General features: G+C 41.0%; 1 pseudogene; it reads left to right on the plus strand.

Annotated features, from left to right (window-relative positions):
* The first annotated feature begins 300 nt into the window (after positions 1–300).
* On the plus strand, positions 301–18,081 carry LOC104671113 (annotated as a pseudogene).
* Positions 18,082–27,780: the final 9,699 nt, after the last annotated feature.

Genomic DNA, 27,780 nt, shown 5'->3' on the forward strand with positions numbered 1-27,780 from the left:
GCTGCTGGTAGTTGTCATCCTGAACCTTATGTGTTTAAAAGATGTAATGTATGCACAATCAGAAAGCCTAGATTAACCAGTAACTTTAATCTTATTACTGACTTCCTGTTTAGTCTGAAATCTTATTTCTATCTTTCAACAGAAAATGGGGTTATAATAACATTATTATAATGTGTTTCACAGCAGGGTTATGTGAATTTAATGCTTAGTCATTTCAAAGCCTGTGATAAAAAACAAATACTGTGTAAATCTGAACTCACTGTTTCTCAGGAAAAATGCTTAAGTCCCTTTGGAGGCATCATGGACATCCACCCAGATGCTCCTTCCTGGCGCTTCAGATGGTGCATACCTCCTTTAGAATCATGCACAAAGTAAAATAACAGTAACCGCATCTGTAAAGACCTTTGCAGTTCCCAAAGCCCTTTTTACATATATAATATGGCCACTGATTCTTCTTGTTCAGCCTAGTAAAGACAAGGAAAAAAGAATCTGGAAAAGGATTTTCTCCACCACATACACATGCATGTCTTCCAGAGCCAGCTAGCAACCTAAAATTAAATAGTTTGCTGCTATTCCCACAGCCAATTTAACTATGTAATTAAAGACTGATGGGAAAATAACTTGTCAGGTTACACAACGTGTTCCACCTCAGACTCCCCAATGTTTCTGCTCTCTTCCATGTTCTTGGCTCTTCTTTCTGAGAAAGAAAGGTACTCTCATTCCTCCCTTTGAGTTCTTCATCTCATCCCTTTTTGCTTTTCCTCAAATTTTATTCATCAGTTACTCTCCTCCCAGTTTGCATGTTCTCTCTCTTTACATAGTTTATATCCTAGTGGGAGGAGACAGATTATAAATGCATGAACAAATAGACAAGGTAATTCCAAACCGTATGAAGTCCTCTGAGGGACATAAAGCAAGTCCTATGAGGGAAACAAAGCAAGGTCACTTGAGAGCAATGAGGGCTGAGGGAAGGACTACTTTAAACCAAGTACACAGGAATGAGAACCCTTTGGGGAGGTGATAACGACAATTGAACAGAAACCTGAGGATGAGAAGGATGGATGGCATATTCTAAACAAAGGGAACCATATGCAAATATCCTAATGCAGGAAGAAGATTGGTATGACGAAGGAATAGAAGGGAAAGGTGAGAACTTGTCTCTCTTCTCTGGTTAAAGGTCGTGGCTGGAGTGTAGTGCAGGAGAAGTAAAGTGGTATGCAGTACAGTTGAAAATATAGGCCAGGTTGTGCAGAGTTCGTGGTCTCAGGCAATGTGGATTTGTTTTGTTTTTTTGAATCTTAAGTTCAATGGGAATCCACTGAAACATTTTCAGAAGGCAAGTTACATGATCTGATGATTTAATTTTTTAAAAGTCATTCTGGCCAGGCACAATGGCTCACACCCATAATCCCAACTCTGTGGGAAAGCAAAGCAGGAGGATCACTTGAGTGCAGAAGTTCAAAACCAACCTGGGCAACATAGCGAGACCCTGTCTCTACAAAAAAATTTAAAAATTAGCCAGACATAGTGGTATATGCCTGTAGTCCCAGCTACTTAAGAGGCTGAGGTGGGATAATAGCTTGAGCCTGGGAGGTCGAGGCTGCAGTGAGCCATTATCACACAACTGCATTAAATCACTCTGACTACATGGGGAAAACAGATGAGAAATAGTAGGATATTTTTTAGGAAAGTGGCAACTCTATTTATTCCTTAAGATTTGGCTTCTGTGCCCAACAGTTTTCTGAAAGTGTTTTCTGAAATATCATCAGTTCATTTGTTCTGCGTTGTGAAACCTGAAAAAGCCAATCCTCCAAGAGAAATCCTTAGTGTCTAACTGGGCCTGAACTGAAAACAGAGCCAATTGGCCATTTGCTGATTAGAGATCACACACATGTACTCTGAGTTCCTTACAGGCTTTTGCTTAACTTTGCAGCTTTCATAGCTGCCAGTTCCTGTTTATACTCCTGAACCAACCAATAAGCTGTAACCTGTGTCAACCAACCAAAACTCAGCAAACATCAACCAATCAGAACTAAGCAAGTTTGCATCCTTCATTTGCATAAATGGAGGAGCATGGGAACCTGGGTAGATACTTTCTGTATAAAAACAACCCCTCCCTTTGTTCTCTGGAATGTACCTTTCTTTTGTGCCAAAGGCTGTGTCTCCCCAATTTGCAAACTGTTCATTGGAATACTCTCTTTCTTCTAAATTCCTTTTCAGAGAATTTTTGTTCACAGTATTTATTGTTGAGCACCTACAATGTTACAGGCAGTCTTCTAACAGTCAAAAATATCTGCTCTCAGCGGGAGCCCAGGCACATGTCTGTAGTTCCAGCTACTTGTGAGGCTGAGACAAGAGCATCACTTGAGCCTAGGGATTTGAGGCTGCAGTGCACTGTGATTGTGCCTGTGAATAGCCACTGCCCTCCAATCTGGGCAATAAGTAAGATCCTGCCTCTAAACAAACATCTGCCCTCATGGAGCTTATATTTTTAAGAATAGGCCAATTCCAAAAAGTTTCTCAGTCCGCAGAGTCCTTAATCTCTCATTGGCATTTCACACTGTAGACCACCCTCTCCTTCATGAATTTCTCTTATGTTACCAGAAAGGGCTCCTGATCCAGACCCCAGGAGAGGGTTCTTGGATCTCACTGAAGAAAGAATTTGGGGCCAGTCCACAGTGCAAAGCAAAAGCAAGTTTATTAAGGAAGTAAAGTGGTGAAAGAATAGCTACTCTATAGACAGAAGAGCATTTCTGAAAGTAAGAGGAGGAACGCGCCCACCCCTAGGTACGATGCTTATTTATATATAGGATAACAACAACAACGACAAAAAATACACACACATGGGGAGATTTGCTCTGCTACAACGGTTTGTGATTTAAAAAATTGATTTTCTTAATTACTGTATTTTGCAAGAATTGATATTATTTATCTTTAAAGCAAAATTATGAGTGCTTTTGTTTTCAACATATCAGGACATTCCTGAGTCTGGGTCTGTTTAGTAAACGATATTAATCTGTTCTGTTAATGTAGCGGCTAGGAATACCTACCCTCCTGGGAATGCAGCCCAGCAAGTCCCAGCCTCACTTTTCTTAGCCCTCACTCCAGATGGAGTAGCTCTGGTTCAAATGCCTCTGACACTTGCATCACCAAGACACTGCAGAATTCTGGGTTTTCTCCTGCACCTCTTCCTGGTCATCCTTTGGGTCCTCAATCAAGTCCTCATTCTTCTCCTAAATGTAGATTGTCTAGATAATTCTGTTTTCTTTTTCAATGACAACAATAAAACATGTTCATTGAACACCTACTATGTGCAAGATCAGCATGTACAGAATACACTAGGAATACAAAATTAATAAATTCTCTTGCTCCCACAGTGTCATTATTAACACCAAGTAGATGATTTCAAATCTGTCTCCAGTTTCAAGTCCTTTTTTGATCTCTTCTGGCCTTCATTCTCATTGTTTAATATCTCCATCTGGATGTCTTATAAGCATTTCCTACTTTAACACTTGAAATAAAATTTATTATCTTCCCATCAGAGTAGTCCAAAAAAATAGAGAAAACTACTTCTCTGTTTTTGTTATTGACACCACTCTTGTAGTTAGCATCAAATATATATACATATAAAATATAAATAAATAAATCAAAAAATATAAATAAATAAGAAAGGCTCTTTCTGGAATTTCTTATCTGGAATATAGATATTCCAGCCACTTGAGTAGCTGGAATTACTACAGGTTCCACCTACTCAAGGTGCTCTCTTGAATAGCTGGAATTACAGGTTCCAACTACTTAAGTGCAACCACACCCAGCTTGCCTCAAAATTTTATAATCAACTTTGACTGCTCTTTCTTATTCTCAAGTTGCCAAGTGCTTTAGATTCTAGATCTAGGCCAGGTGCAGTGGCTCACGCCTGTAATCTCAACACTTCGGAGGCCAAAGCAGGAGGAACACTTGAGCCCAGAAGTTTGAGACCAGCATGGGCAATATAAGGAGGCCCCATCTCTACAAAAAAATAAAAATAATTTAGCCAGACGTGGTGGTGCACACCTGTGGTCTCAGCTACTTGGGAGGCTGAGGTGGGAGGATCACTTGAGCCCAGGAGGTCAAGGCTGCAGTGAGCCATGATTGTGTCACTGCACTCCAGCCTGTGTGACAAAGTAAGACCCCATCTCAAAAAATAAAAATTTTTAAAAAAAATCCATATCTAGTGTGTTTCTCCCTTTTCTTCCCTGTATTGGGGCACAGAAATGATTCCCCAAATATAGCCATGCTGAGTGCTTTTGAAAATCCTCAAAAATAAGCCTGAGAAGAAGGTTATGCCCCTTCTCCCACCTTCCTGTCTCTCTGATCCTGTTTCCAGAAGCACCCTAAGAAAGACTCTTGACCAGGCATGGTGGCTCGCACCTGTAATCCCAACACTTTGGGAGGCCTAGGTGGGCAGCTCACCTGAGGTCAGGAGTTCGAGACCAGCCTGGCCAATATGGTGAAACCCTGTCTCTACTAAAAATACCAAAATTAGCCAGACGTGGTGGTGGTGGGTGCCTGTAATCCCAGCTACTCGGGAGGCTGAGGCAGAAGAATTGCTTGAACCCGGGAGAGGGAAGTTGCAATGAGCCAAGATTCTGCCACTGCACTCCAGCCTGGGCAACGGAGGGAGACTCCGTCTCAAAAAAATATAAATAAATAAATAAATAAGAAAGACTCTTTCTGGAATTTCTTATCTGAAGAAGAAAGTTTGAATACAATTGTCTTAAGACTCCCTCCCTAGGAATCTCATCAAATAACCAGGAAAATCAACCACCGGAGAAGAGACTGGGGGTCATCCCCACACCCAGACAGACTTTTCATCTGTTCTTCTGAGAGCAGCACCGAGAGATTTCCCAGGGACTTTATCTACATAATAAGACAGACTTTGTTTCTGTGCAGCTCTGGTTCTTTTTTTGAGATGGAGTCTCGCTCTGTTGCCCAGGCTGGAGTGCAGTGGTGTGATCTCGGCTCATTGCAACCTCCACCTCCTGGGTTCAAGCGATTCTCTTGCCTCAGCCTCCTGAGTAGGTGGGATTACAGACGCCCATCACTATACCCAGCTAATTTTTGTATTTTGAGTAGAGTCAGCGTTTCACCCTGTTGGCCAGGCTGGTCTCAAACTCCTGACTTCAGGTGATCCGCCCACCTTGGCCTCCCAAAGTGCTGGGATTACAGGTGTGAGCCACCGTGCCTGACCGTGCCTGACCTGTCCTTCACCTTTCTATATCATCTGCCTCCTACCTCCCAAGTCAGTACATCTCTCCCCTCTGAAAACAGGTACATAAGCTTCTGTATAATAGTGCATTGTTGGGTTACTATTCTGTGATTCCCCCATGCTATTCACATGAAAATAAAATTGTGTATGCCTTTTCTCCTATTAATCTGCCTTTTGTCAGTTTTCAGAGAACCCTCAAAGGGTGAAGGGAAAAGTTTCCTATTCCCTGGTGAATGCAGAGTTAATTCCACTACCTGCGCTTAGGAGGGCATACATCTTTACTTTCTTAAGGAATTTTACTCCTCTCTCCTATTTCTCCTTTCTCTTCTCAATTACTGCAATCAGTTCATCATAACTGTTATTGAACTCTTACTCTGTACTAGACACTATATGCAATTTGCTATTTCTTGTTTAATCTTTATGAAACCCCTATGAGAAAAATACTATTATCCCTGAGAAAAAGAGAAATAGCTCAGAGCGATCGGATCTATGTGAGGTGTGCAAAATGTATCAGGCCCAGAGAAACATGAGTATAGAGCTTCAGTCATGCCCCCTGCACCCAGTCAATTGTTTAAATGCATTTTGTTCTTGACTAGCTGCCTCGCCCATTACCTTCATGTTCCTGAAATTTGTGATACAAAGAACAATGTGTAGCCAATCAATAACTTATGACATTTTAATGTAAAATCTTGGTAAACAATTTAGGAATTGCCTCTTTTTTATTTTTTTCCTTTCAAACCCACTGGTAAGGCTGGGTGCAGTGGCTCATGCCTAAAATCCCAACACTTTGGGAAGCTGAGTCAGGAGGATTGCTTGAGGCCAGGAGTTCAGGCCCAGCAAGACCCTGTCTAATTATTTTTTTAAAATGTTTAAACTACTTGTAATTACAGCAAATAGAAGTGTGTATTCAGGGAAACTTGAATCTATGCTTTTGGGTGGCCATCTTCAAACTTTGAGCTCAAAGAAACTCTATGCTTAATCATATTTTCTGTATCTCATTACTTAAGGTTGACATTTTGGTGACCCAAACGGGACTTGAAGCAGACCTCCAGTGATCACTGTCACTTCACTGACAGCTGAAGACCTGGTGCCAGTAGTTTATCCAACCTTCTGGAGTCAACAATGATCCCTGGAAAGGCGCCTCTCAAGTTTGAATCTTCCTGGCTTGCTTGAGGATTGAGACATTATTTGAGCCTATACACATTCCTAAATTGATAGGGCTGAAATTGAAACTCTACTGTTCGGTAGGAGTTTCATTTGTTGTTCTTTAGTGATTTTGGTGATCACAGATTTTTAAGTTTCACTTTTTCTCTGATATTAAGGTCTTATTTGAATTACACCTTAGAGCTTTTCAAACTTTTCTCTCATTCAGAATTTTGGTCAGGAAGATACCAGTTTATCACTGAAAAAAGAAAGTCTTTAAAACTGGCCAGATTGTGAAGCTCAGTTCAATTGACAAATTTAAACTTTTCTTGAGTGATCAAAATTCCTCCTGCTAGGTCTTTTTGGCCATTCAAAAGGAAAGTCTTAGTTATGGGCAACCTTACTTCTGTAACTGAGTCTTCCTCCTGAAGTAGAGATCCACCACTAGAAACACCAGCTGGATTCATGTTTAATACTCACAGCACCTCCTCATGCAAATATCTAGAAAAATGGATCTCATATTACTCAAGATGACCCCAAGTTACAATGGCCAAAATGGGGTACCTTTGAAACACCTAAACTAGTCTATCTGCATGATCCATTAGTAAAAGTCGGCTCTAAAAGAAAAGAAAATAACTGGGAGCTATTTTCAACAGTACTTAGAAACCTCTAAAAGAGGTTGTGATAAAGCCAATTCTCTGCAAGAGTAAGACAAAAGTACAAAACAATTTGTGAATTTAAAAATACTGCTAAAATTTTTCCCCCTCCTTCAGCTCCTGTTTCTCTTTCTTTCTTTTTTTTTTTTTTTTTTTTTTTTTTGAGATGGAGTCTCATTCTGTCACCCAGCCTGGAGTGCAGTGGCGTGATCTCGGCTCACTATAACCTCCACACACACACCCCCACCCTCAGGTTGAATCACATCTCCTGCCTCAGCCTCCTGAGTAGCTGGGATTACAGGCATGCGTCATGCTCCACTAATTTTTGTATTTTTTAGTAGAGACAGGGTTTTGCCATGTTGGTCAGGCTAGTCTCAAACTCCTGGCCTCAAGTGAACTGCCTGCCTTGGCCTCCCAAAGTGCTGGGATTACAGGTGTGAGCTGGCCTCCTCCTTCTCTTTTGACAGAACTTCCTTGTCCAGATTTATCTCCTCTTCCTCTTCTTCCTCCTTCTGCTGTTTTGGCTCCATTTTGGAAATACCTTGTGTCCATTAGAGGAGAACCTGACTTGATACATCAACCATGGTCAAAAGTAGAACTTAAAGGCATAATTTAAAAATTCCCAGATCCTCTTCAGGACCCCACTGAATTTGCTAGAAAATGTGATTTAAATGTTTGAGCTTATAATCCCAGATTCTCTGGTTTATACCAAGTGATTTGCATGTTAGTGTCAGAAAGTAAAGCCAAAGATTAGATAGCAAAGGCAAATTGGAGAAATTGTTTAAAGGACTTCCATAAATTTTCTGAAGCAGATCATGAATGGGCCTGCAATACTGCCAAAGCTTTGCTAAATCCTATCCGCTTCATTTTCCAAAAGTAGTTAATTGGAACAAAACATATCAATACCAACAAAATCTTGATGAGCCTGTAATGTTATACTATGAGAGCGTGAAAAAAAAAATTAAACAATATTCAGACCTATCAGAATAAATGTATGCTAACCTACCAAAATGATGTTCTCTTTAACTAAAACTTAGTAAATGGATCAGATGAAGAACTGGCATTTGTAACAAAGAGATAATGCCCCAGTTGGACTGCCTCTCAAACTCATGAGCTAGTTAATTTTGCTGATCAAATATCCCATACCCTACCTAAGGAAGAAAAAGAAAAAGTCAAACAAAGAGGAAAAGCTAAAAAGATCATGAGTTTGCAACTAAAACAGTTGTCTAACCTAGTAAGTTCCAAAACCAGTCTAATCCTCTGCTTTGCAATTACTGCAAAAATCCTGGACATTACAAAAAGGATTGTAGATTATATAATATTCACAGCTCCTTCTCTCAAAAAGAAAAGGGAAAATGTATTTAGAATTAAAAGATAAGATTGCATTATTAGGTTCAAGGACTTTTTTTGAAATCTGATCCTATTAATTTATAAATTGCAGTTTATATTGTCATAGAGGAAGCCAAATTGTTAAATAATGAAGAGTTATAAGAGGAATTAAAGGCTGGGCACGGTGGCTCACACCTGTAATCCTTGCACTTTGGGAAGCCGAGGCAGGCGGATCACTTGAGGTCAGGGGTTTAAGACCAGCCTGGCCAACATGGTGAAACCCTATCTCTACTAAAAATACAAAAAATTAGCTGGGTGTAGTAGCATACATCTGTAATCCCAGATACTCAGGAGGCTGAGGCAGGAGAACCACTTGAACCCAGAAGGAGGAGGTTGCAGTGAACCAAGATAATGCCACTGCACTCCAGCCTGGGTAAAAAAGCGCAACCCAGTCTCAAAAAAAAAAAAAAAAAAGAGCAATTAAAAGTAGTACCTGATCTCTTTGGCTTTTGGGGTACCAGGGATTACTTTGTATTATAAGAGAAAACCTGACTTTTGTATGTGTAATGGGTGACAAGTTACTGGCAAAAGCTGCAGTTTTGGAAGTGGCAGCCAGTGGTTGCAGTGAGTGGTTGTTACTGCAGGGGGCTTAGAGAAAAAGGAAGGTTTGAAACCTTGGAGGTTGTGGGAACACTCAATACCAAAAGATAGGACTACGGTGGGCTAATCACAGAGTAGGCTGATTGGCTTTGGGTCACCCACTAACCTTGGGGAATGTCTTTGTAGTGAGATGTACTGTGGAAGTGTTGACTTTGGAAAACAAAATACAAAAACAATCAGCAATATTTCAAACAAAAATTTATGTAATCATTTTAGTGCTCCCATCAGTTCAGTCCCTTGTATTTCTTGTTCTGCTTGATGTTGACGTAGCAATCGTCATGAATGAGTCAGTCTTTTATTAGAATTCTGGGAGTTTTTATTTAGCCCATTTATCCTAAAGTTATCAGAAATCAGTGTTCAAGTGTACTTGTTAGTCTTTTCCATGAAAAGCAATTTTGGAATACAGCTGATTGCAAATGCTTTTAGAGAAGAATTCAAAACAACAGCTGTGGATGATAAAAACTTAGAATAGACATGATTAAGATCTGATGAAAGTTCCAATTGACCAGGAAATTTAGTTATTGCTATTACATGTAGCATTTAAGATATCTAGTAGATGCAACAAGAATTATGACTGATAATGTTACAGCAGGATCATCAGAATTTTATAACTTTTATATACTTTTTAGAATATTTAAATTAACATATTCATACAAATGTAACTTTAACATAGCAATCAAAAATCATAATAAAATTATGATTGATAAAATATTATATTTTTATTAATTTGTATGATTTTGGAAACACTTATATCAATAACATACCCATAAATGTAGCTGAGAGAAGATCTAATACTATTATTTGACAATGCCTACCATACAATTTACCAAATAATTTAATATCTCTACAAAATGAGAGATACATTCTTTGATGTTTCCAGAGGCCCAACTAGAATATCCCAAAGTTAATTTTAAGCCAAAAAAACATACTTTAGAATTTCAATCCTGTTGAAATCTGCCAAAGACATCAAAAGATATGAAACATTTGATCAAAAGAGAATCATGGGCTGGCTACAGTGGCTCAGGCCGGTAATCCCAGTGCTTTGGGAGGCTGAGGTGGGAGGATTGCTTGAGGCCGGGTGTTTAAGACCAGCCTGGGCTACATTAGCAAAATCTCATCTCCATGAAAAGTTTTTACAGCATGGTAGCTCAAACCTGTAGTCCCAGCAGGTTGAGAGGTCAAGGCAGATGATTGCTTGAGGCCAGAAGTTCAAGACCAGCCTGGGCAACATAGGGAGACCTGGTATCTACAAATAAAAATGAAAAATGAACTGGTTATGGTGACACACACCTGTAGTCCTAGCTCCTCAGGAGAACAAGGATTGCTTGAGCCCCAGAGTTCAAAATTGCAGCAAGTTGTGATTGCACCACTTCATTCCAGTTTGGGCAACAGAGCAAGACTTTATCTCTAAAACAAAAAATGAAAAAAAAAAAATTTAATTAGCTGGGTGTTCTGGCATGCATCAGTAGTCCCAGCTATTCAGGAGGCTGAGATGGGAGGATCACTTGAGCCTAGTTTACAGTGAACTACGATCACACAACCGCACTCCAGCCTAGGCAACAGAGCAAGATCCTGTCTCAAAACAAAAACAAAAACAAAAATCTGAAAAACAAAACAGAATCACAGGTCACTGTTAAATAATAGTTATTCATTTAACCAGAGTGATAATCATAAAACTTCAAAAGCTATATAGAAGTTACATGATTGTGAAAACCTTAACCCATTTAAAGCTCAGTTTTCCTAAGTAACCAAAATCCTAATAAAGACAACACAAGGATTATCTTGATAAAATGTAAAATCTTTTTTTTTTTTCAGACTTGTTACCAGAAAGGAAAAGAAAAACCTTCTGTTGTATAATCGCTTTTTCTCATGAGAAGCCCAGTTAGATAACCTAGAAGTCAAACCTGATGAAAAAGGTACTTGAATTTAAGCAGACAGAGGAAGAGTTTGTCCAGGATTATGATATACAATTTATTATGGAGAAATGTAAACAAGAAAACTAGTACCTTGAGTAGGGACACAAATTAGGGACTCTTAGTAACAACATGAATGTTTCCTGGTTATAAAGAAAACCCAAGAGTACAGAATCAAGTTATACTGAAGGAAAACATTGCTTTTCTACACCTTCAAGATAAAACATTTTAGTGTTAGGCCATCTAACATCAGTGTTAGAACCAGAACAGAAGTTATAGGAATTGATAAAAACATTGAAAGAGAAAGTTACCATCCCAGCCAAGCAAAAAGATGTACCTTTCCCAGGGATAAAAAAAAACAGAAGGCAATGACATGTGACCTGCAAGTCACATGCAGCAAGGTACAGTGAAAGTTGAACTTCTGAGATACAAGTCTGAAAAGTTTTAAAAAGATACACGTTTCACAATTAAAAATTCAGAACCTCTGAATTTTACTGAAAGCAAATCGATACTTGATGAAAAACTTGTTATTCTAACACAGGGAACCAAAATTTTAGTTTTGTATTTGTATAATTTAATATCAAAGCTCAATCTTTAGAAAGACTTGTAAGTAATTTCCTTTTAATTATAGCCAACTTGATCAAATGCAAATTTCCTTTCATAAATTTTCTTTTCACAAACCTCATCACAATGTACTCTGACAATATGTACCATTGACAATATGCTTGGAATTTCTGCTTTGTCCTTTACTGTTGCTCTCTTAAATTTTACTTTATGACACAAATTTACCATATAAAGTTTTTTCTCATGTAAAATTATTATCTTTTCTTTTTAACCTTTCTTACCAAAAACACATCTTCATATCTATACTTTCTTCACATATCACTCTCCTACTTAACTGGTTCTTTCCTGTCTGTTCTATATTTTGAAACAATGTTTAATTAACCTACAAATTAGACAAAATTATTTTTTTCTCAGTAAAGAACACAACTTTATCCCTTTCTTTCTTTCTTTTTTTTTTTTTTTTTTTTTTTTTGAGATGAAGTCTCACTCTGTTGCCAGGCTGGAGTGCAGTGGCACAATCTCAGCTCACTGCAACCTCTACCACCCGGGTTCAAGCAATTCTCTTGCCTCAGCCTCCCCAGTAGCTGGGATTACAGGCATGTACCACCATGCCCAGCTTATTTTTGTATTTTTCATAGAGATGGGGTTTCACCATACTGGCCAGGATGGTCTCAATCTCTTGACCTCATGATCCACCTGCCTCAGCCTCCCAAAGTGCTGGGATTACAGGTATAAGCCACCTTGCCCAGCCACTTTGTGACTTTCTTATAATTTTTTTCTATCAAAAATACATTTTGAATATATATGCACTCTTTGTATACAGAATTCTATATATTGATTACAATTTTTAACTCTTAAATTTAGTGAAACCTAGGAAGCAAGATCTTGAATTGTCTGTCACATATCAGTATTTTACTTTTAATTTCTTTTCTTTTTTTACCTACCTGATTCATTTTCAACATATCAATACTTATCATGAGAATCATTTTGTAATTTTTAGAAACATGTTTCCCTATAACATAATTTTAAAATCTTATTTGATAATGACTCAGATTTAATTAGTATATATTAATTTAACACAACTTTAAGATATCAAATTACATTAAAAGTTCATTTATGGAAATTTATTTCATTTACCTAATTTATTTATTTTAGCAGATAACCTAGATTATTTCTAAAAACTGAAATACTAGACAAAGTTAGTTATGGTATCAAATTATTTCCTTGTTATCCATTTTTATAGCCTGTGACTATCAGGTGTTCACTTAAATAAGAGCCTTAAAGTTAAGTATATTGGTATTTTGCTGATAAGCCAGAAGATAGGGCTGTTTTCATTAAATCAACAACATTAAATTAGTCTTGTCACAAAATTACACAAAGATCATTCTGTTTTAGGCTGAGTTTATACTTTTATAACCTTTGTGTTAAACCATGACAGCTTCAGATATCTAACAGAGAAAGATATAAAACTGTCTGACCAGTAAACCCAGGCAAAGTGTATGCTGACAATTCTGAAGACATTTCTATTTTTATTTTACCAATAATTTTAAAATCATCTTATTTATTAATGCTTTACTCATTTCACATAAACTAAAAGCCATGAGGGTTAATTACTATATATTTTATATGAACATTCATTTCTCTTTAGGAGATTTCTGGTCAACTATGCCAGATTTTACCATGTAGACACAGCATATAATACATGTATATATGTATAAATACATCTAAACACACCCACACACACACATACACACACACACACAAAGATTTCACAACTTTCATTTTAGAATTTTAGTCATGAGATAGTAATAAAAAGTCATTGGCTCATAAAAGACAATTGGATCCAAATTATATTTCTGACAAAATTGGAATCTGTTTACATGGCTAAAATTTAATTGCCCTTACAGATAATCTAATGAAGACTGTGGACCAAAATTTCAGGCAATTAAGTTTTTGTGGCAGTTTGATTTTAGTTTTTTGGTGAGAGTGTCTCACTCTGGCACCCAGGCTGGAGTGCTGTGGCATCATCATACCTCACTGCAGCCCTGAACTACTGGGCTCAACCAATCCTCCCACCTCAGCCTCCTCCCAAGTACCTAGTGCTACAGGCACATGCCACCACATCTGGCTAATTTATTTTTATTTTTATTTTCATTGAGATGAGGGTCTCACTATGTTACCCTGACTTGTCTTGAACTCCCTGCCTCAAATGATCCTCATGTCTTTGCTTCGCAAAGTGCTAGAAAGGCATGAGCCACCACGCCTGGCCGGCAGTTTGATTTTTGTAAAATCAATTTTACCCTTTTTTTCAGTTTCAAATGAGTTTAAGTTTTTTTTTTTTTTTTTGAGACAGAATCTCACTCTGTCGCCCAGGCTGGAGTGCAGTGGCATGATCTCGGCTCACTGCAAGCTCCGCCTCCTGGGTTCATGCCATTTTCCTGCCTCAGCCCCCCAAGTAGCTGGGACTACAGGTGCCTGCCACCACGCCCAGCTAATTTTTTGTATTTTTAGTAGAGATGGGGTTTCAGCGTGTTAGCCAGGATGGTATTAATCTCCTGACCTCGTGATCCTCCCGCCTTGGCCTCCCAAAGTGCTGGGATTACAGACGTGAGCCACTGCGCCCAGCCAAGGTTACATTTTTAATATTTACATTTTGGCTAGGACTGGCTGAATTGAATAAGAAAAATAAAATCCCCAATTATCCTAGAATTAGTAACACATCGATCTTTCGTTTTCCAGTCTGGTTTGCTTGATTAACAAATGTGGATGGGAAAATTAGAGCAGTTTCTCTCTCGCTCTCGCTCTCTCTCTCTCCTTTCAGCTTTTTGTTGTTGTTTTTTTGTGTTTTTTTTTGTTTTGTTTTGTTTTGTTTTTGTTGGTCTCTGCATAGCAGAAAAAATAAAACTTTTGTATTGAACAGAGATTCCTTATGTTATTGCTCCAAGCTCAAGATTTTGATCTGTTTGATCTAAGAGCCTAACTTTTATAAACACTTATATAGTTCTTTCTCTTTTAGATTTCTAATTTTTCAATTAAGTGTTCCATTTTAATGGGGGCGGCTGAATGTATTTTACCATTGTCAGTGAAAGACTAGATCACAAAAGGTCCAGGAAATGTTGCAGGAAATCATAAGTGGCATTTATCAGTCCCAGTTTAGAAAAAATTTGTTGGATCTGTATTTTAACGATCTCATTAGTTTTATTCTTGTTCTGTAGCTGTTCTGTTTGCATATCTGTTCTACATTTAAATATCTTTCCCTCTTTTTAGAGAAAGAAATGTATGCATTGTGAAATTCCAAAAGTCTCTACCTAAGAGATATATGAGAGCCAAAGGAACAAGCAGAAAGGAATGAGTTCAAATAAGGGAGTGGGGTGGGGAAGTAGCCAGAAGGATAGGGAGAAGCAGTTGGAGGGGACGGGGAGAAAGTTGCTAAATCTTTTTCAATTTAGAAATAGTTTCAGGCTGACCAGGTGCAGCAGCACACCTGTAATTCCAGCACTTTGGGAGGCTGTGGCGGGTAGATCGCTTGAGCCTGGGAGTTCAAGACCTCCCTAAGCAACATGAAAAAACCCCATCTCTGCTAAAAATACAAAAATTAGCCAGGAGTGGTGGCGTGTGCCTATAGTCCCAGCTACTCTGGAGGCTGAGGTAGGAAGATCACTTGGGCCTGGGAGAGCAAGGTGACAGTGAGCTGTAATCATGACACTGTACTCCAGCCTGGACAACAGAGCAAGACCCTATCTCAAAGAGAAAGAAAAGAAAAATAGTTTCTGGTATCCTTTTATTTACCTATTGAATAGACGCAAATTTCTTTCAAAATTTCTTTTATAGGTTGGTGCAAACATAATTGCGGTTTTGGAGGGTGAATTTTAAATCATTATAACTAGGCTCAAATATATCTTTATTAATCAAAATAAGAACCATTATAGGCCAGGTGCAGTGGCTCACACCTGTAATCCCAGCACTTTGGGAGGCCGACGCGGGCGGATCATGAGGTCAGGAGTTTGAGATCAGCCTGGCCAACATGGTAAAACCCCCATCTCTACTAAAAATACAAAAATTAGCTAGGCACTGGGGTATGCGCCTGTAGTCCCAGCTACTCGGGAGGCTGAGGCAGGAGAATCATTTGAACCCAGGAGGCAGAGGTTGCAGTGAGCCGAGATTGCTCCACTGCACTCCAGCCTGGGTGACAAAGGGAAGCTCCATATCAAAAAAAAAAAAAAAGAACCATTACAATCAACACATTTTTGCCAATGAGAAATAAGTTTGTTTCTTCTTGTAGCATAAAAATCTGTGCTTCAGGATTCAACAAACTCTTGGAAAGCATTTTCTGCATCCCGCTAGTTATGGAAGCGTTTTCCCTGCGAAAAGTTGTTGAGATGCTTGAAGAAGAGATAGTCAGTTGGCGGGAGGTCAGGCGAATATGGCAGATGAGGCAAAACTTCATAGCCCAATTTGTTCAACTTTTGAAGCATTGGTTGTGCAACGTGTGGTTGGATGTTGTCATGGAGAAGAATTGGGCCCTTTTTGTTGACCAATGCCGGCTGCAGGCTTTGCAGTTTTCGGTGGATCTGATTTGCTGAGCATACTTCTCAGATGTAATGGTTTCACAGGGATTCAGAAAGCTGTCATGGATCAGATTGGCAGCAAACCATCAAACAGTGACCATGACCTTTTTTTGGTGCAAGTTTGACTTTGAGAAGTGCTTTGGAGCTTCTTCTCGGTCCAACCACTGGACTGACTGTCACCAGTTGTCATATAAAATCCACTTTTTGGCCGGGCGCGGGTGGCTCACGCCTGTAATCCTAGCACTTTGAGAGGCCAAGGTGGGTGAATCACCTGAGCAGGAGTTCAAGACCAGCCTGGCCAATATGGCAAAACCCCATCTCTACTAAAAATACAAAAATTAGCCGGGCGTGGTGGCACATGCCTATAACCCCAGTTACCTGGGAGGCTGAGGCAGGAGAATCACTTGAACCTGGGAGGCTGAGGGTTCAGTGAGCTGAGACTGAACCACCACCACACTACAGTCTGGGTGACAGAGCAAGACTCCATCTCAGAAAAAAAAAATAAATAAATTTAAAGCCACTTTTCATTGCACAAATCCAATCAAGAAATGGTTTGTTGTTGTTGTGTACAATAAGAGAAGACAGCACTTCAAAAAATTATTATTTTTTAAAATTTTTGCTCAGCTCATAAGGCACTCACTTATCAAGCTTTTTCACCTTTCCAATTGGCTTCAAATGCCAAATGACCATAGAATGGTCAACATCGAGTTATTTAGCAACATCTTGTGTAATTGTAAGAGGGTCAGCTTTGATTATTGCTATCAATTGGTCAGTGTCAACTTCTGATGGCTGGCCACTACGCTCCCTATCTTCAAGGCTCTTGTCTCTTTTGCAAAACTTCTTGAACCACCACTGCACTGTATGTTCATTAGCAGTTTCTGGACCAAATGCATTATTGATATTGCGAGTTGTCTCCACGCTTTACAACCCATTTTGAACTCGAATAACAAAATTGCTTGAATTTGCTTTTTGTCTAAATCATTTCCATAGTCTAAAATAAACAAAAAATAAACATCGAGTAATGTCATTAACAAAAGAACTAAAGTGAAAAATACTCACTAAAATGATGTATAACAAAACCACATTATTTAAGAATGTATTCCAATACCAAATGGCAAATTCCAACAATGCACAAACTGCAATTACTTTTGCACTCACCTAAATAGAAGCTTCTAAGTGCTAGTGACAGTAAGTCTCTCACTCATTTTGTTTAAACCCAGCTTTTTCCAATTGTGCACATGAATTAATTACTTTAGGCATTTTCAAAAGATTCCCATTTTGGGCTAAGGGTGAGGTGGCATGGACAACAACCTTGGCACTCCATCCCCTGCCACCTGCAGTCATACACCTGCCTACCATGCTTCTATCCCACCACTTCTTGCCTTAATGCCTGACCACCACTGCCAGGGCCCAGCGAGCGACCCAGGTGCAAGCCATCAAGTGTGTGGTAGTTGGAGATGGAGCTATAAGTAAAACTTGCCTACTAATCAGTGTTACACCCAATGCATTTCCCAATGCATTATCACTATTGTCTTTGACAATTATTCTGCTGCCAATGTTAAGGTAGATGGAAAGCCAGTGAATCTGGGCTTATGGGATACATCTGGACAAGAAGATTATGACAGATCATGCCCCCATTCTATCGGTAAACAGACATATTTTTAATATGCTTCTCCCTCATGAGTCCTGCATCATTTGAAAATGCAGGGTGGCATTCTGAAATGCAGCACCATTTTCCCAACACTCCCATCATTATTGTGGGAAGTAAACTTGATCTTAGTGTTGTTAAAGACACAATTGAGAAACTGAAGGAGAAGAAACTGACTCCCATCACCTGTCTGCAGTTTTTAGCCAGGAATAAGGAGACTGGTGCTTTAAAATACCTGAAGTGCTTGGCTCTCACATAGCGAGGTTTCAAAACAGTGTTTGATGAAGCTATCTGAGCAGTTCTGTGCCCACCTCCTGTGAAGAAGAGGAAGAGAAAATGCCTGCTGTTGTAAATGTCTGATCCTCTCATTCTTAGCCCCGCCCTTTGGAACTGTTATACATTTTGCTTAAAAAGTGGTAGAGCCTTCTCACTCAATGCCAAGTTTTAGTTACAGATTAATTCTCCATAAAACCGTTTTGAACCAGTCACTTTAAGATTTTGTTTGTTCTATAGGTAAAAGTTGAGACTCACATTCTGTTAAAAGTTAGCTCTAAAATGACAAGACTTCTTAAAGACTTATTTTTTTAAATCCACTTAATATGGTTTGAATATGTGTCCCCTCCAAATCTTATGTTGAAATGTAGTCTCTAGTGTGGATCATGGGGGCAGATCACTCATGAATGGCTTGTTGCCATCCCCTTAGTGATAAGTGAGCTCTTGCTCTGAGTTCACATTAGATCTGGTTGTTTCAAAGTGTGTTGCACCTACCTCATCCTCCTTACTCCTGCTCTGGCCATGTGAGGTGTTGCTCTGTCTTCACCTTCCGCCATGAATGAAAGCTCACTGAGGCCTCCCCAGAAGCCACACAGTTGCTGAAGCCATGCTTGCACACTGCAAAACCGTGAGCCAATTAAGCCTCTTTCCTTTATAAATAACTGAGCCAGGCCAGGTGCGGTGGCTCATGCCTGTAATCCCAGCACTTTGGGAGGCCAAGGCGGGCAGATCACAAGGTCAGGAGATCAAGACCATCCTGGCTAACATGGTGAAACCCCATCTCTATTAAAAATACAAAAAAATTAGCCAGGCGTGGTGGCGGGCGCCTGTAGTCCCAGCTACTCTGGAGGCTGAGGCAGGAGAATGGCGTGAACCCGGGAGGCGGAGTTGGCAGTGAGCCGAGATCGTGCCACAGCACTCCAGCCTGGGCGACAAGGTGAGACTGCTTCAAAGAAAAAAGACAATGTCAGCATTTCTGCATTTCCTAATTTTAGAAACTACAGTTTTCCCAAAGACAAAGGTCTTTAAATAGTTTAATGCTTAGTGTTCTTAGCATAACAATGCAACTTAGTGCAGAAGGTATTTTGTCAACTCTTAATCTAAGTAAGAAGTGGGGTGTGTTAGGCTGTTCTTGCATTGCTATAAAGAACAACCGGCCGGGCGCGGTGGCTCAAGCCTGTAATCCCAGCACTTTGGGAGGCCGAGACGGGTGGATCATGAGGTCAGGAGTTCGAGACCATCCTGGCTAACATGGTGAAACCCCGTCTCTACTAAAAATACAAAAAACTAGCCGGGCGAGGTGGCCGGTGCCTGTAGTCCCAGCTACTCAGGAGGCTGAGGCAGGAGAATGGCGTAAACCCGGGAGGCGGAGCTTGCAGTGAGCTGAGATCCGGCCACTGCACTCCAGCCTGGGCGACAGAGCGAGACTTCGTCTCAAAAAAAAAAAAAAAAAAAAAAAAAAAAAAAAAAAAAAAAAAAAAAAAAAAAAAGAACAACCATGTGGCTCAGTTATTTATTTATTTATTTACTTTTTTGAGACAGAGTCTCTCTCTGTCTCCCAGGCTGGAGCACAGTGGCACAATCTCGGCTCACTGCCAGCTCCGCCTCCTGGGTTCACGCCCATTCTTATGCCTCAGCCTCCCGAGTAGCTGAGATTACAGGCACGTGCCACCACACCCAGCTAATATTTTTTTTGTATTTTTAGTAGCAATGGGGTTTCACTGTGTTAACCAGGATGGTCTCGATCTCCTGACCTCATGATCCGCCTGCCTCGGCCTCCCGAAGTGCTGGGATTACAGGCATGAGCCACCGCACCTGGCCTAGTCAGAGTATTTTCTTTTATCTTTGTTGAAGATCCTGTTTTCCTGAGTCTGTTTTTAGTAAATAATCTGCAAACTCAAGCAAAACAATAAGCCTATTCTAGCAAACAAGCTTTTCTCTAACATCGTGTCAGTACTGTTACAAAGTGGCCACCTGGGTCCATGAAATGGGTGGATATGGGGATACTGCAACAATGCAGAAATGGGCTAAATCTAAACATGTTCTTTTTGCACCTTCTCAGGCACATAATGCCAATAAAAACTGTTGTGTCTATCAGCACAAGATATAGAGACTGCCAGTGGCTATGGGCAGATTCCCTGGTGAGAAGGCCCTGAACATGGTTGGCAAGTGAGACTGATACTGGTAGCACTGGGGGCTACAAATGGGCCTTGACAGGAATGGACATTGACTCTGGACCTGGATTTGCTTACCCAGTGGAAAATACAAATTCTCAGAGTACTATTTAAAAAAAAACAGACCAGAAGATATTGCATGGATTTGGATGGCTGACCACAATTTCCTCAGACCAAGGAACACACTGTACAGCCCAGAATGTCTAACAGTGAGCAGGAAAATCTCCTCCTCAGAGTAATGGTTTGATAGAGGAGTTAACTGGCAATTAAAACATTGGTTGTCTAAAACAGAGGAAGAAAAATGCATGAAGGGCTGACCTACACGCCTTCCTGAGTGTGTGCTCACACTCGACATGAAGGGTGCCCTCACTGGATTCTCCTATTATTCTGGTTGATCTGGGGAAGAGGGGGTGGGGACAATGCTGGTATGATTGTCCAAGGGAGGAGTATACTGCTTACCAAGGGAGGAGTATACTGCTAGAATGATTGTAGTTTCTTTTTTTTTTTTTTTGAGACAGAGTCTCGCTCTGTCGCTTGGGCTGGAGTGCAGTGACCGGATCTCAGCTCACTGCAAGCTCCGCCTCCCGGGTTTACGCCATTCTCCTGCCTCAGCCTCCCGAGTAGCTGGGACTACAGGCACCCGCCACCTCGCCCGGCTAGTTTTTTGTATTTTTTAGTAGAGACGGGGTTTCACCGTGTTAGCCGGGATGGTCTCGATCTCCTGACCTCGTGATCCACCCGTCTCGGCCTCCCAAAGTGCTGGGATTACAGGCTTGAGCCACCGCGCCCGGGCCTATGATTGTAGTTTCCTTTCTTTGTTCCACACGTCACCTCAACTTTTTCCCTGCTACCTCATGCAGGGTCCTAGGATCAGGGATGCAACTACAAATGCTGGAAGCAAGAATGATTCCTAAGCAAGAAACTGCTACTATGTGTTTAAACTTTATGCCAAGATTCCTAGGGACCTGATGGAAGTGGATTGTACCTTCACCCCAGCTGGCAAAATTAAGATGTCAATGAAAAGAGTCAAACTCTGTAAAATATTTGAAGAGATTTATTCTGAGCCAAATATGGGTGACCAGTGGCCTGTAACACAGCCCTCAGGAGATCCTGGGAGCATATGCCCAAGGTGGTCAGGGTACAGCTTGGTTTTACACATTTTATGGAGACATAAGACATCAATCAATACATGTAAGATATACATTGGTCCAGAAAGGTGTGGCGACGAAAAGAGTCAAAATCTGTAAAATATTTTAAGAGATTTATTCTGAGCCAAATACTAGTGACCATGGCCCGTGACACAGCCCTCAGGAGGTCCTGAGAACAAGTGCCCAAAGTGGTTGGGGTACAGCTTGGTTTTATATATTTTTAGGGAGGCATGAGACATCAATCAAATACATTTAAGAAATACATTGACTTGATTCAGAAAGGCAAGACAGCTCTAAGCAGGGGGGCTTCCAGGCTATAGGTAAATTTAAACATTTTCTGATTGAAAATTGGTTGAGTTTATCTGAAGACCTGGGATCAATGGAAAGGAATGTTCAGGTTAAGATAAAGGATTGTGGGCCGGGCGCAGTGGCTCACGTCCGTAATCCCCGCACTTTGGGAGGTGGGTGGATCACAAGGTCAGGAATTCGAGACCAGCCTGCCAACATAGTGAAACCCTGTCTCTACAAAAAATACAAAAACTAGCCAGGCAGGGTGGCGCACACCTGTAGTCCCAGCTACTCGGGTGGTTGAGGCAGGTGAATCGCTTGAATCCGGGAGGCAGAGGTTGTGGTGAGCCGAGATCGGGCCACTGCACTTCAGCCTGGGTGACAGAGCGAAACTCTGTCTCAAAAATAAATAAATAAAATTAAATTAAGATAAAGGATTGTGGAGACCAAATTTTACTTTGCAGGGGAATCTCTCAGATAGCAGTCCTCACAGAGAGAGAGAGCAGGTTGTGAAATGTTTCTTATCAGACCTAAAATGGTGCCTCTTAGTTGATTATCTCCTGGATCTGGAAAGGCAGAAGCAAAGCAAAAGGGAAAGGGGATTCTCTATAGAATGTGGACTTTTCCCACAAGAGACTTTGCAGGGCAGTTTTCAAGGTATGGCAAGGAAATATATATTTTGGAGTTAAATATTTTTTTTCCGTGTCTCATAATGTTATGCCAGAGTCAGGTCGAAAAGTAAGTCATGGGCCGGGCGCGGTGGCTCAAGCCTGTAATCCCAGCACTTTGAGAGGCCGAGAGGGGTGGATCACGAGGTCAGGAGATTGAGACCATCCTGGCTAACACGGTGAAACCCCGTCTCTACTAAAAATACGAAAAAATACTAGCCGGGCGAGGTGGCGGGTGCCTGTAGTCCCAGCTACTCGGGAGGCTGAGGCAGGAGAATGGCGTAAACCCGGGAGGCGGAGCTTGCAGTGAGCCGAGATCGCGACACTGCACTCCAGCCTGGGCGACAGAGCGAGACACCGTCTCAAAAAAAAAAAAGGAAAGAAAAGAAAAGTAAGTCATGATATATAGGATCAAATAAAACCCGTCTGATGAGAATTTATGGTTTGTAGGGCATGACTCCCTACACTCCTTAGGTAATAATTTGGGCAAGATGAAAAATCAGAGCTTAGTCCTCAAGCGGCAGAATTAGAAGTGAGGCTTCCAAGTTATAGGCAGATTCAAATATTTTCTGATTGGCAATTGGTTGAAAGAGTTATTATCTAAGGACCGGGAATCAACAGAAAGGAATGTCTGGGTTACTCTTAATGTCTCTTAATGACAGTGGGGGCCAAGGTTTTATCATGCAGATGATGCCTCCAGGTAGCAGGCTTCAAAGACAGAATACATTGTAAATGTTTCTTCCAAGACTTAAGAGTTGGCTGGCACAGTGGCTCACACCTGCAATCCCAGTACCTTGGGAGACTGAGGCAGGTAAATCACCTGAGGTCAGGAGTTCGAGAGCAGCCTGGTCAACATAGTGAAACCCCCCCATCTCTACTGAAAATACAAAAAATTAGCTGGGCATGGTGGCAGGTGCCTGTAATCCCAGCTACTCAGGAGGCTGAGGCAGGAGAATTGCTTAAACCCGGGAGAAAGAGGTTGCAGTGAGCTGAGATCATGTCATTGCACTCTAGCCTGGGCAACAAGAACGAAACTTCATCTCAAAAAGAACAAGAAATAAAATTTTAAAAAAAGTTTGTTCTATCAGTAATTCCAAAAAGGAGGAAGGGAAGGAGGGTATAACAAGGCATGTCCGGCTCCTCCTTCCCGTCATGGCCTGAAACTAGTCTTTCAGGCTAACCCTGGAATGTTCTTGGCAGAGGAGGGGTCCATTCAGATGGCTGGAAGGCCTTAGAATTTTATTTTTTATTTACAGGGACTAAGAGTGAATGCAGCTATATTGCCTGTTGGTAAAAATGGCTCATTAGTTCTTCATCTGTGTTCTTTTCCTATCTGAATGAGAATGGACTGAGGGGAAGTCACTTGCTAGACTTGCCTGCAATCTAGACCAATGCAGTGGCCGATTCTAATGTCCCTTGCAAAGGTGGAAAAGTCTGGATATTAGTGGAGAGAAGAAGAATAGTGAGGCAGGGTTTGGAGGCAGGGAACATAAGGCCAATTCACATTTCAGCTATAATAGGAAATAGCCTCTCGACAGAGTGTAGGCGATAAATGACTTTGTAACTTTACTTCATCCTCTTCATTTACATAAGGCATATCCCAAGTAACCAATGGAATCCTAGGGGGTATTTAAACTCACAAAAACTCTGTAACAGGGCCTTTGAGCCCTTATGCTCAGGGCTCCCACACTGTGAAGTGTACTTTCATTTTCAATAAAACCCTTCTTTCCATCCTTGCTTTGTGCATTTTGTGCAATTCTTTGTTCGAGACGCCAAGAACCTGGACACCCTCCACCATTAACAATAGTAGAGAAGGAGGTTAAAGGAATGAATAAATGAGTTATACCTTGAAGGAAATCTAAAATTACATTCACACCTTGAAAGAGGCTTGGAACATCTCAGGAACCTGACAAGATGGAATGGAAGCTTGCAGACCTGAGTGGCTTCACTCTGGCAGATATTCACAAATATAAAGAATTGGACTGATTATTAATGATTAAATGGATTCTAGTAATAGAGCACTATCTTTTGAGTTGTATTCCTTTTGATATAGGAGATTTGTGAGTGGACTGTAGTACAGTGAAATATACATTTGGTCTTTGACCCAGTGTCCTGTCACATAACTCCTAAAATCCCTACAATCCCCAAAGTGATATCCCTTGTATGCTAATGAGTTGACTGATGGCTGGCAGCCCCTAGGTAACTTTAGGATGGGGGCCACTCACCAGAAAGACCAAGGTAGGATTAGAGGGTTTGGGACTTTCAGCCCCACTTCCTAACATTCAGGGAAGGGAGAGGGGCTGAAGGCTAATTTGGTCACCAATGGCCAAAGGTTAAATCAGTTATGCCTATGTAATGAAGCCTCCATAAAATCCCAAAAGGACAGGGTTTGGAGAGCTTTTGAAGAGCTGAGCATATGGAGGTTTCTGGAGGGTGGTGCTCCTGAAGATGGCATAAAAGTTTCACACATCTTCCCCATACCTTGCCCTATGCATCTCCCTTTCTATATCGTTTGTAACATCCTTTATAATAAACTGGTAATGTAACCACCTGATGGGTTCTTCCTGCCTGCTGCACAAATAAAGACCATGGCATTGCAGTAAAGAAAGAGTTTGGCAGGACATGGTGACTCATGCCTGTAATCCCAGCACTTTTGGAGGCTCAGGTGGGTGGATCACTTGAGCTCAGGAGTTCAAGACCAGTCTGGGCAACAATGATGAAACTCCATCTCTACTAAAAAGAAAAAAGAAAAAAGCTAGGCGTGGTGGTCATCCACCTGTAGTCCCAACTACTCAGGAGGCTGAGGTGGGAGGATCGCTTGAGCCTGGGGGCAGAGGCCTCAGTGAGCCAAGATTGCACCACTGCACTCCAGCCTGGGTGACAGAGAGAAGGAGAGAAGGAGAGAAGGAGACCCTGTCTCAAAAAAAAAAAAAAAAGTTCAGTTGATGTGAGGCCAGCCGCAACACATGCCAGACAGAGTTATTACTCAAATCAATCTCATCAAAGGCTCATAGGTTAAGGGTTTTTCAAAGTTAATTGGAGGGAAGGGGTGGGGGTGGTTATGCAATGAGTGCTTCCTGCTGATTGGTTGGGGCAGAGATGAAATCACAGGGAGTTGAAGCTATCCTGTTGCACTTGAGTAGCTTCTGGGTAGGTCCAGGTGGAGCCATGGGTGTCAGACATGCAAAAAACCTGAAAAGATATCTCAAAAGGACAATAGGCTCTACAATAGTGATGTTATTTGTAGGACTTTTGGAATAATGGCTGGCAATTAATTACGTCTACACCTTAGCAGAATTTAGGTTCCTCTCCTCCCTCTAGCCTGGAGATCTCTCATTGCTTTACAAAGGCAGCTGAGTTTGGGGGAAGGCTCATTATCATTTAAACTATAAACTAAATGTCTTCCAAAGCTACCTTGAAAGCTAAAGGCAAGAGAGGGGTTGGCTAGATCAGATCGCCTCCACTGCTATAATTTTCTCACTGTTATAATTTTTGGAAAGGTGATTTCAGTAAGTGTAAAAAAAAAACTAACTAAAAGATGACGACAGTTGGAATGACATCTGCTTCCCTCACCATTGAGCCCCAGCAGTTAGCAAAGTGCTTGGCACATGGTAGGTATTTAATAAGAACTGATTTAGCCAGGTGTGGTGGCTCATGCCTCTAATCCCAGCACTTTAGGAGGCCAAGGCAGGCAGATCACTTGAGGTCAGGAGTTCAAGACCAGCCTGGCCAACATGGTGAAACCTCATCTCTACTAAAGGTACAAAAATTAACCAGGTGTGGTGGCATGCACCTGTAATCCCAGCTACTCGGGAGGCTGAGGCACAAGAATTGCTTGAACCTGAGAGGTGACGGTTACGGTGAGCTGAGATCAATGCCATTGTACTCCAGCCTGGGCAACAGAGAGAAACGCCATCTAAAAAAAAAAAAAAAAAAAAAAGGAACTGATTTGATGAAGATAATTTTAGTGACTTACAATCTAGGCAGAGGAATTAGCAATGTCAAGAAAAATTGTTAAATACTTTGAAATGGGTGAAAGATTGGCCGAGCGCAGTGGCTCACACCTATAATCCCAGCACTTTAGGAGGCCAAGGCGGGAGAATCATGAGGTCAGGAGATTGAGACCATCCTGGCAAACACGGTGAAACCCCATCTCTACTAAATATACAAAAAATTAGCCGGGCGTGGTGGTGGACACCTGTAGTCCCAGCTACTTGGGAGGCTGAGGCAGGAGAATGGTGTGAACCTGGAAGGCGAAACTTGCGGTGAGCTAAGATCGTGCCACTGCACTCCAGCCTGGGTGACAGAGGGAAACTCTGTCTCAAAAAAAAAAAAAAGAAATGCAAATTGTGTACAATGGAGGGGCAAGTGATTATGGCCTTGCAGTTGTTCATCTTTTAACCCTTTTCACATTTAGGAAAAATAGAAAGTGCAGCTAACGCTCATTTAATTTGACATAAATATGCTCTTTGAGCCTGGAGAAAATCTGACTGATTTTCAAAGTGAAAATAAAATATAAAAACTGTTCTTAGGCTGGGTGCAGTGGTTAATGCATGTAATTCCAGCACATTGAGAGGCTGAGGTTAGCAGATCACCTGAAGTCAGGAGTTCGAGACCAGCCTGGCCAACATGGTGAAACCCTGTCTCTTCTAAAAATACAAAAATTAGCCAGGCATGGTGACACATACCTGTAATCCCAGCTACTCCAGAGGCTGAGGACAGAGGATCATTTGAACCCGGGAAACAGAGGTTGCGAAGAACCAAGATCACACCGTTGCACTCCAGCCTGGACAACAGAGCAAAAACTCCATCTCAAAAAAACAAAAAAAAACAAACAAAAAAAACTGGGTGCTGTGGCTCATGCATGTAATCCCAGCACTCTGGGAGGCTAAGGTGGGTGGATCATGACGTCAGGAGGTCAAGACCATCCTGGCTAACACGGTGAAACCCCGTCTCTACTAAAAATACAAAAAATTAGCTGGGTATGGTGGTGGGCACCTGTGGTACCAGCTACTCAGGAGGCTGAGGCAGGAGATTGGCCTGAACCCAAGAGGCAGAGCTTGCGGTGAGCTGAGATCGTGCCACTGCACTCCAGCCTGGGCAACAGAGTGAGACTCTGTCTATAAAAAAAAAAAATGTGATTGGAGTTATTTGTAAACAGAACTAACATCAGAATTGTCTGACTCATCAGAATCAACTAATTTGGAAAAACCTAATTCATCAAATGAATCTTCAGCCAACAACTCTTTGAGAACGATGTTAACATCTTGCATAGGAATGCTATGTTTTCTAGGATTTGACATTTTCAGTAATCAAGAATTACTATATTTTGTAAATGAAAGTACCACTACTAAAAACAGAATGCTATAATAAAATGATGTTTTTTGTTTCTAAAGTCAGTACACTAGAGTGATATGAAAATAATAATAGGCCGGGCATGGAGGCTCATGCCTGTAATCCCACACTTTGGGAGGCCAAGGTGGGCGAATCACTTGAGGTC

The sequence above is a fragment of the Rhinopithecus roxellana genome, chromosome 18, assembly GCF_007565055.1.
Source record: "Rhinopithecus roxellana isolate Shanxi Qingling chromosome 18, ASM756505v1, whole genome shotgun sequence".
NCBI classification, from domain to species: Eukaryota; Metazoa; Chordata; class Mammalia; order Primates; family Cercopithecidae; genus Rhinopithecus; species Rhinopithecus roxellana.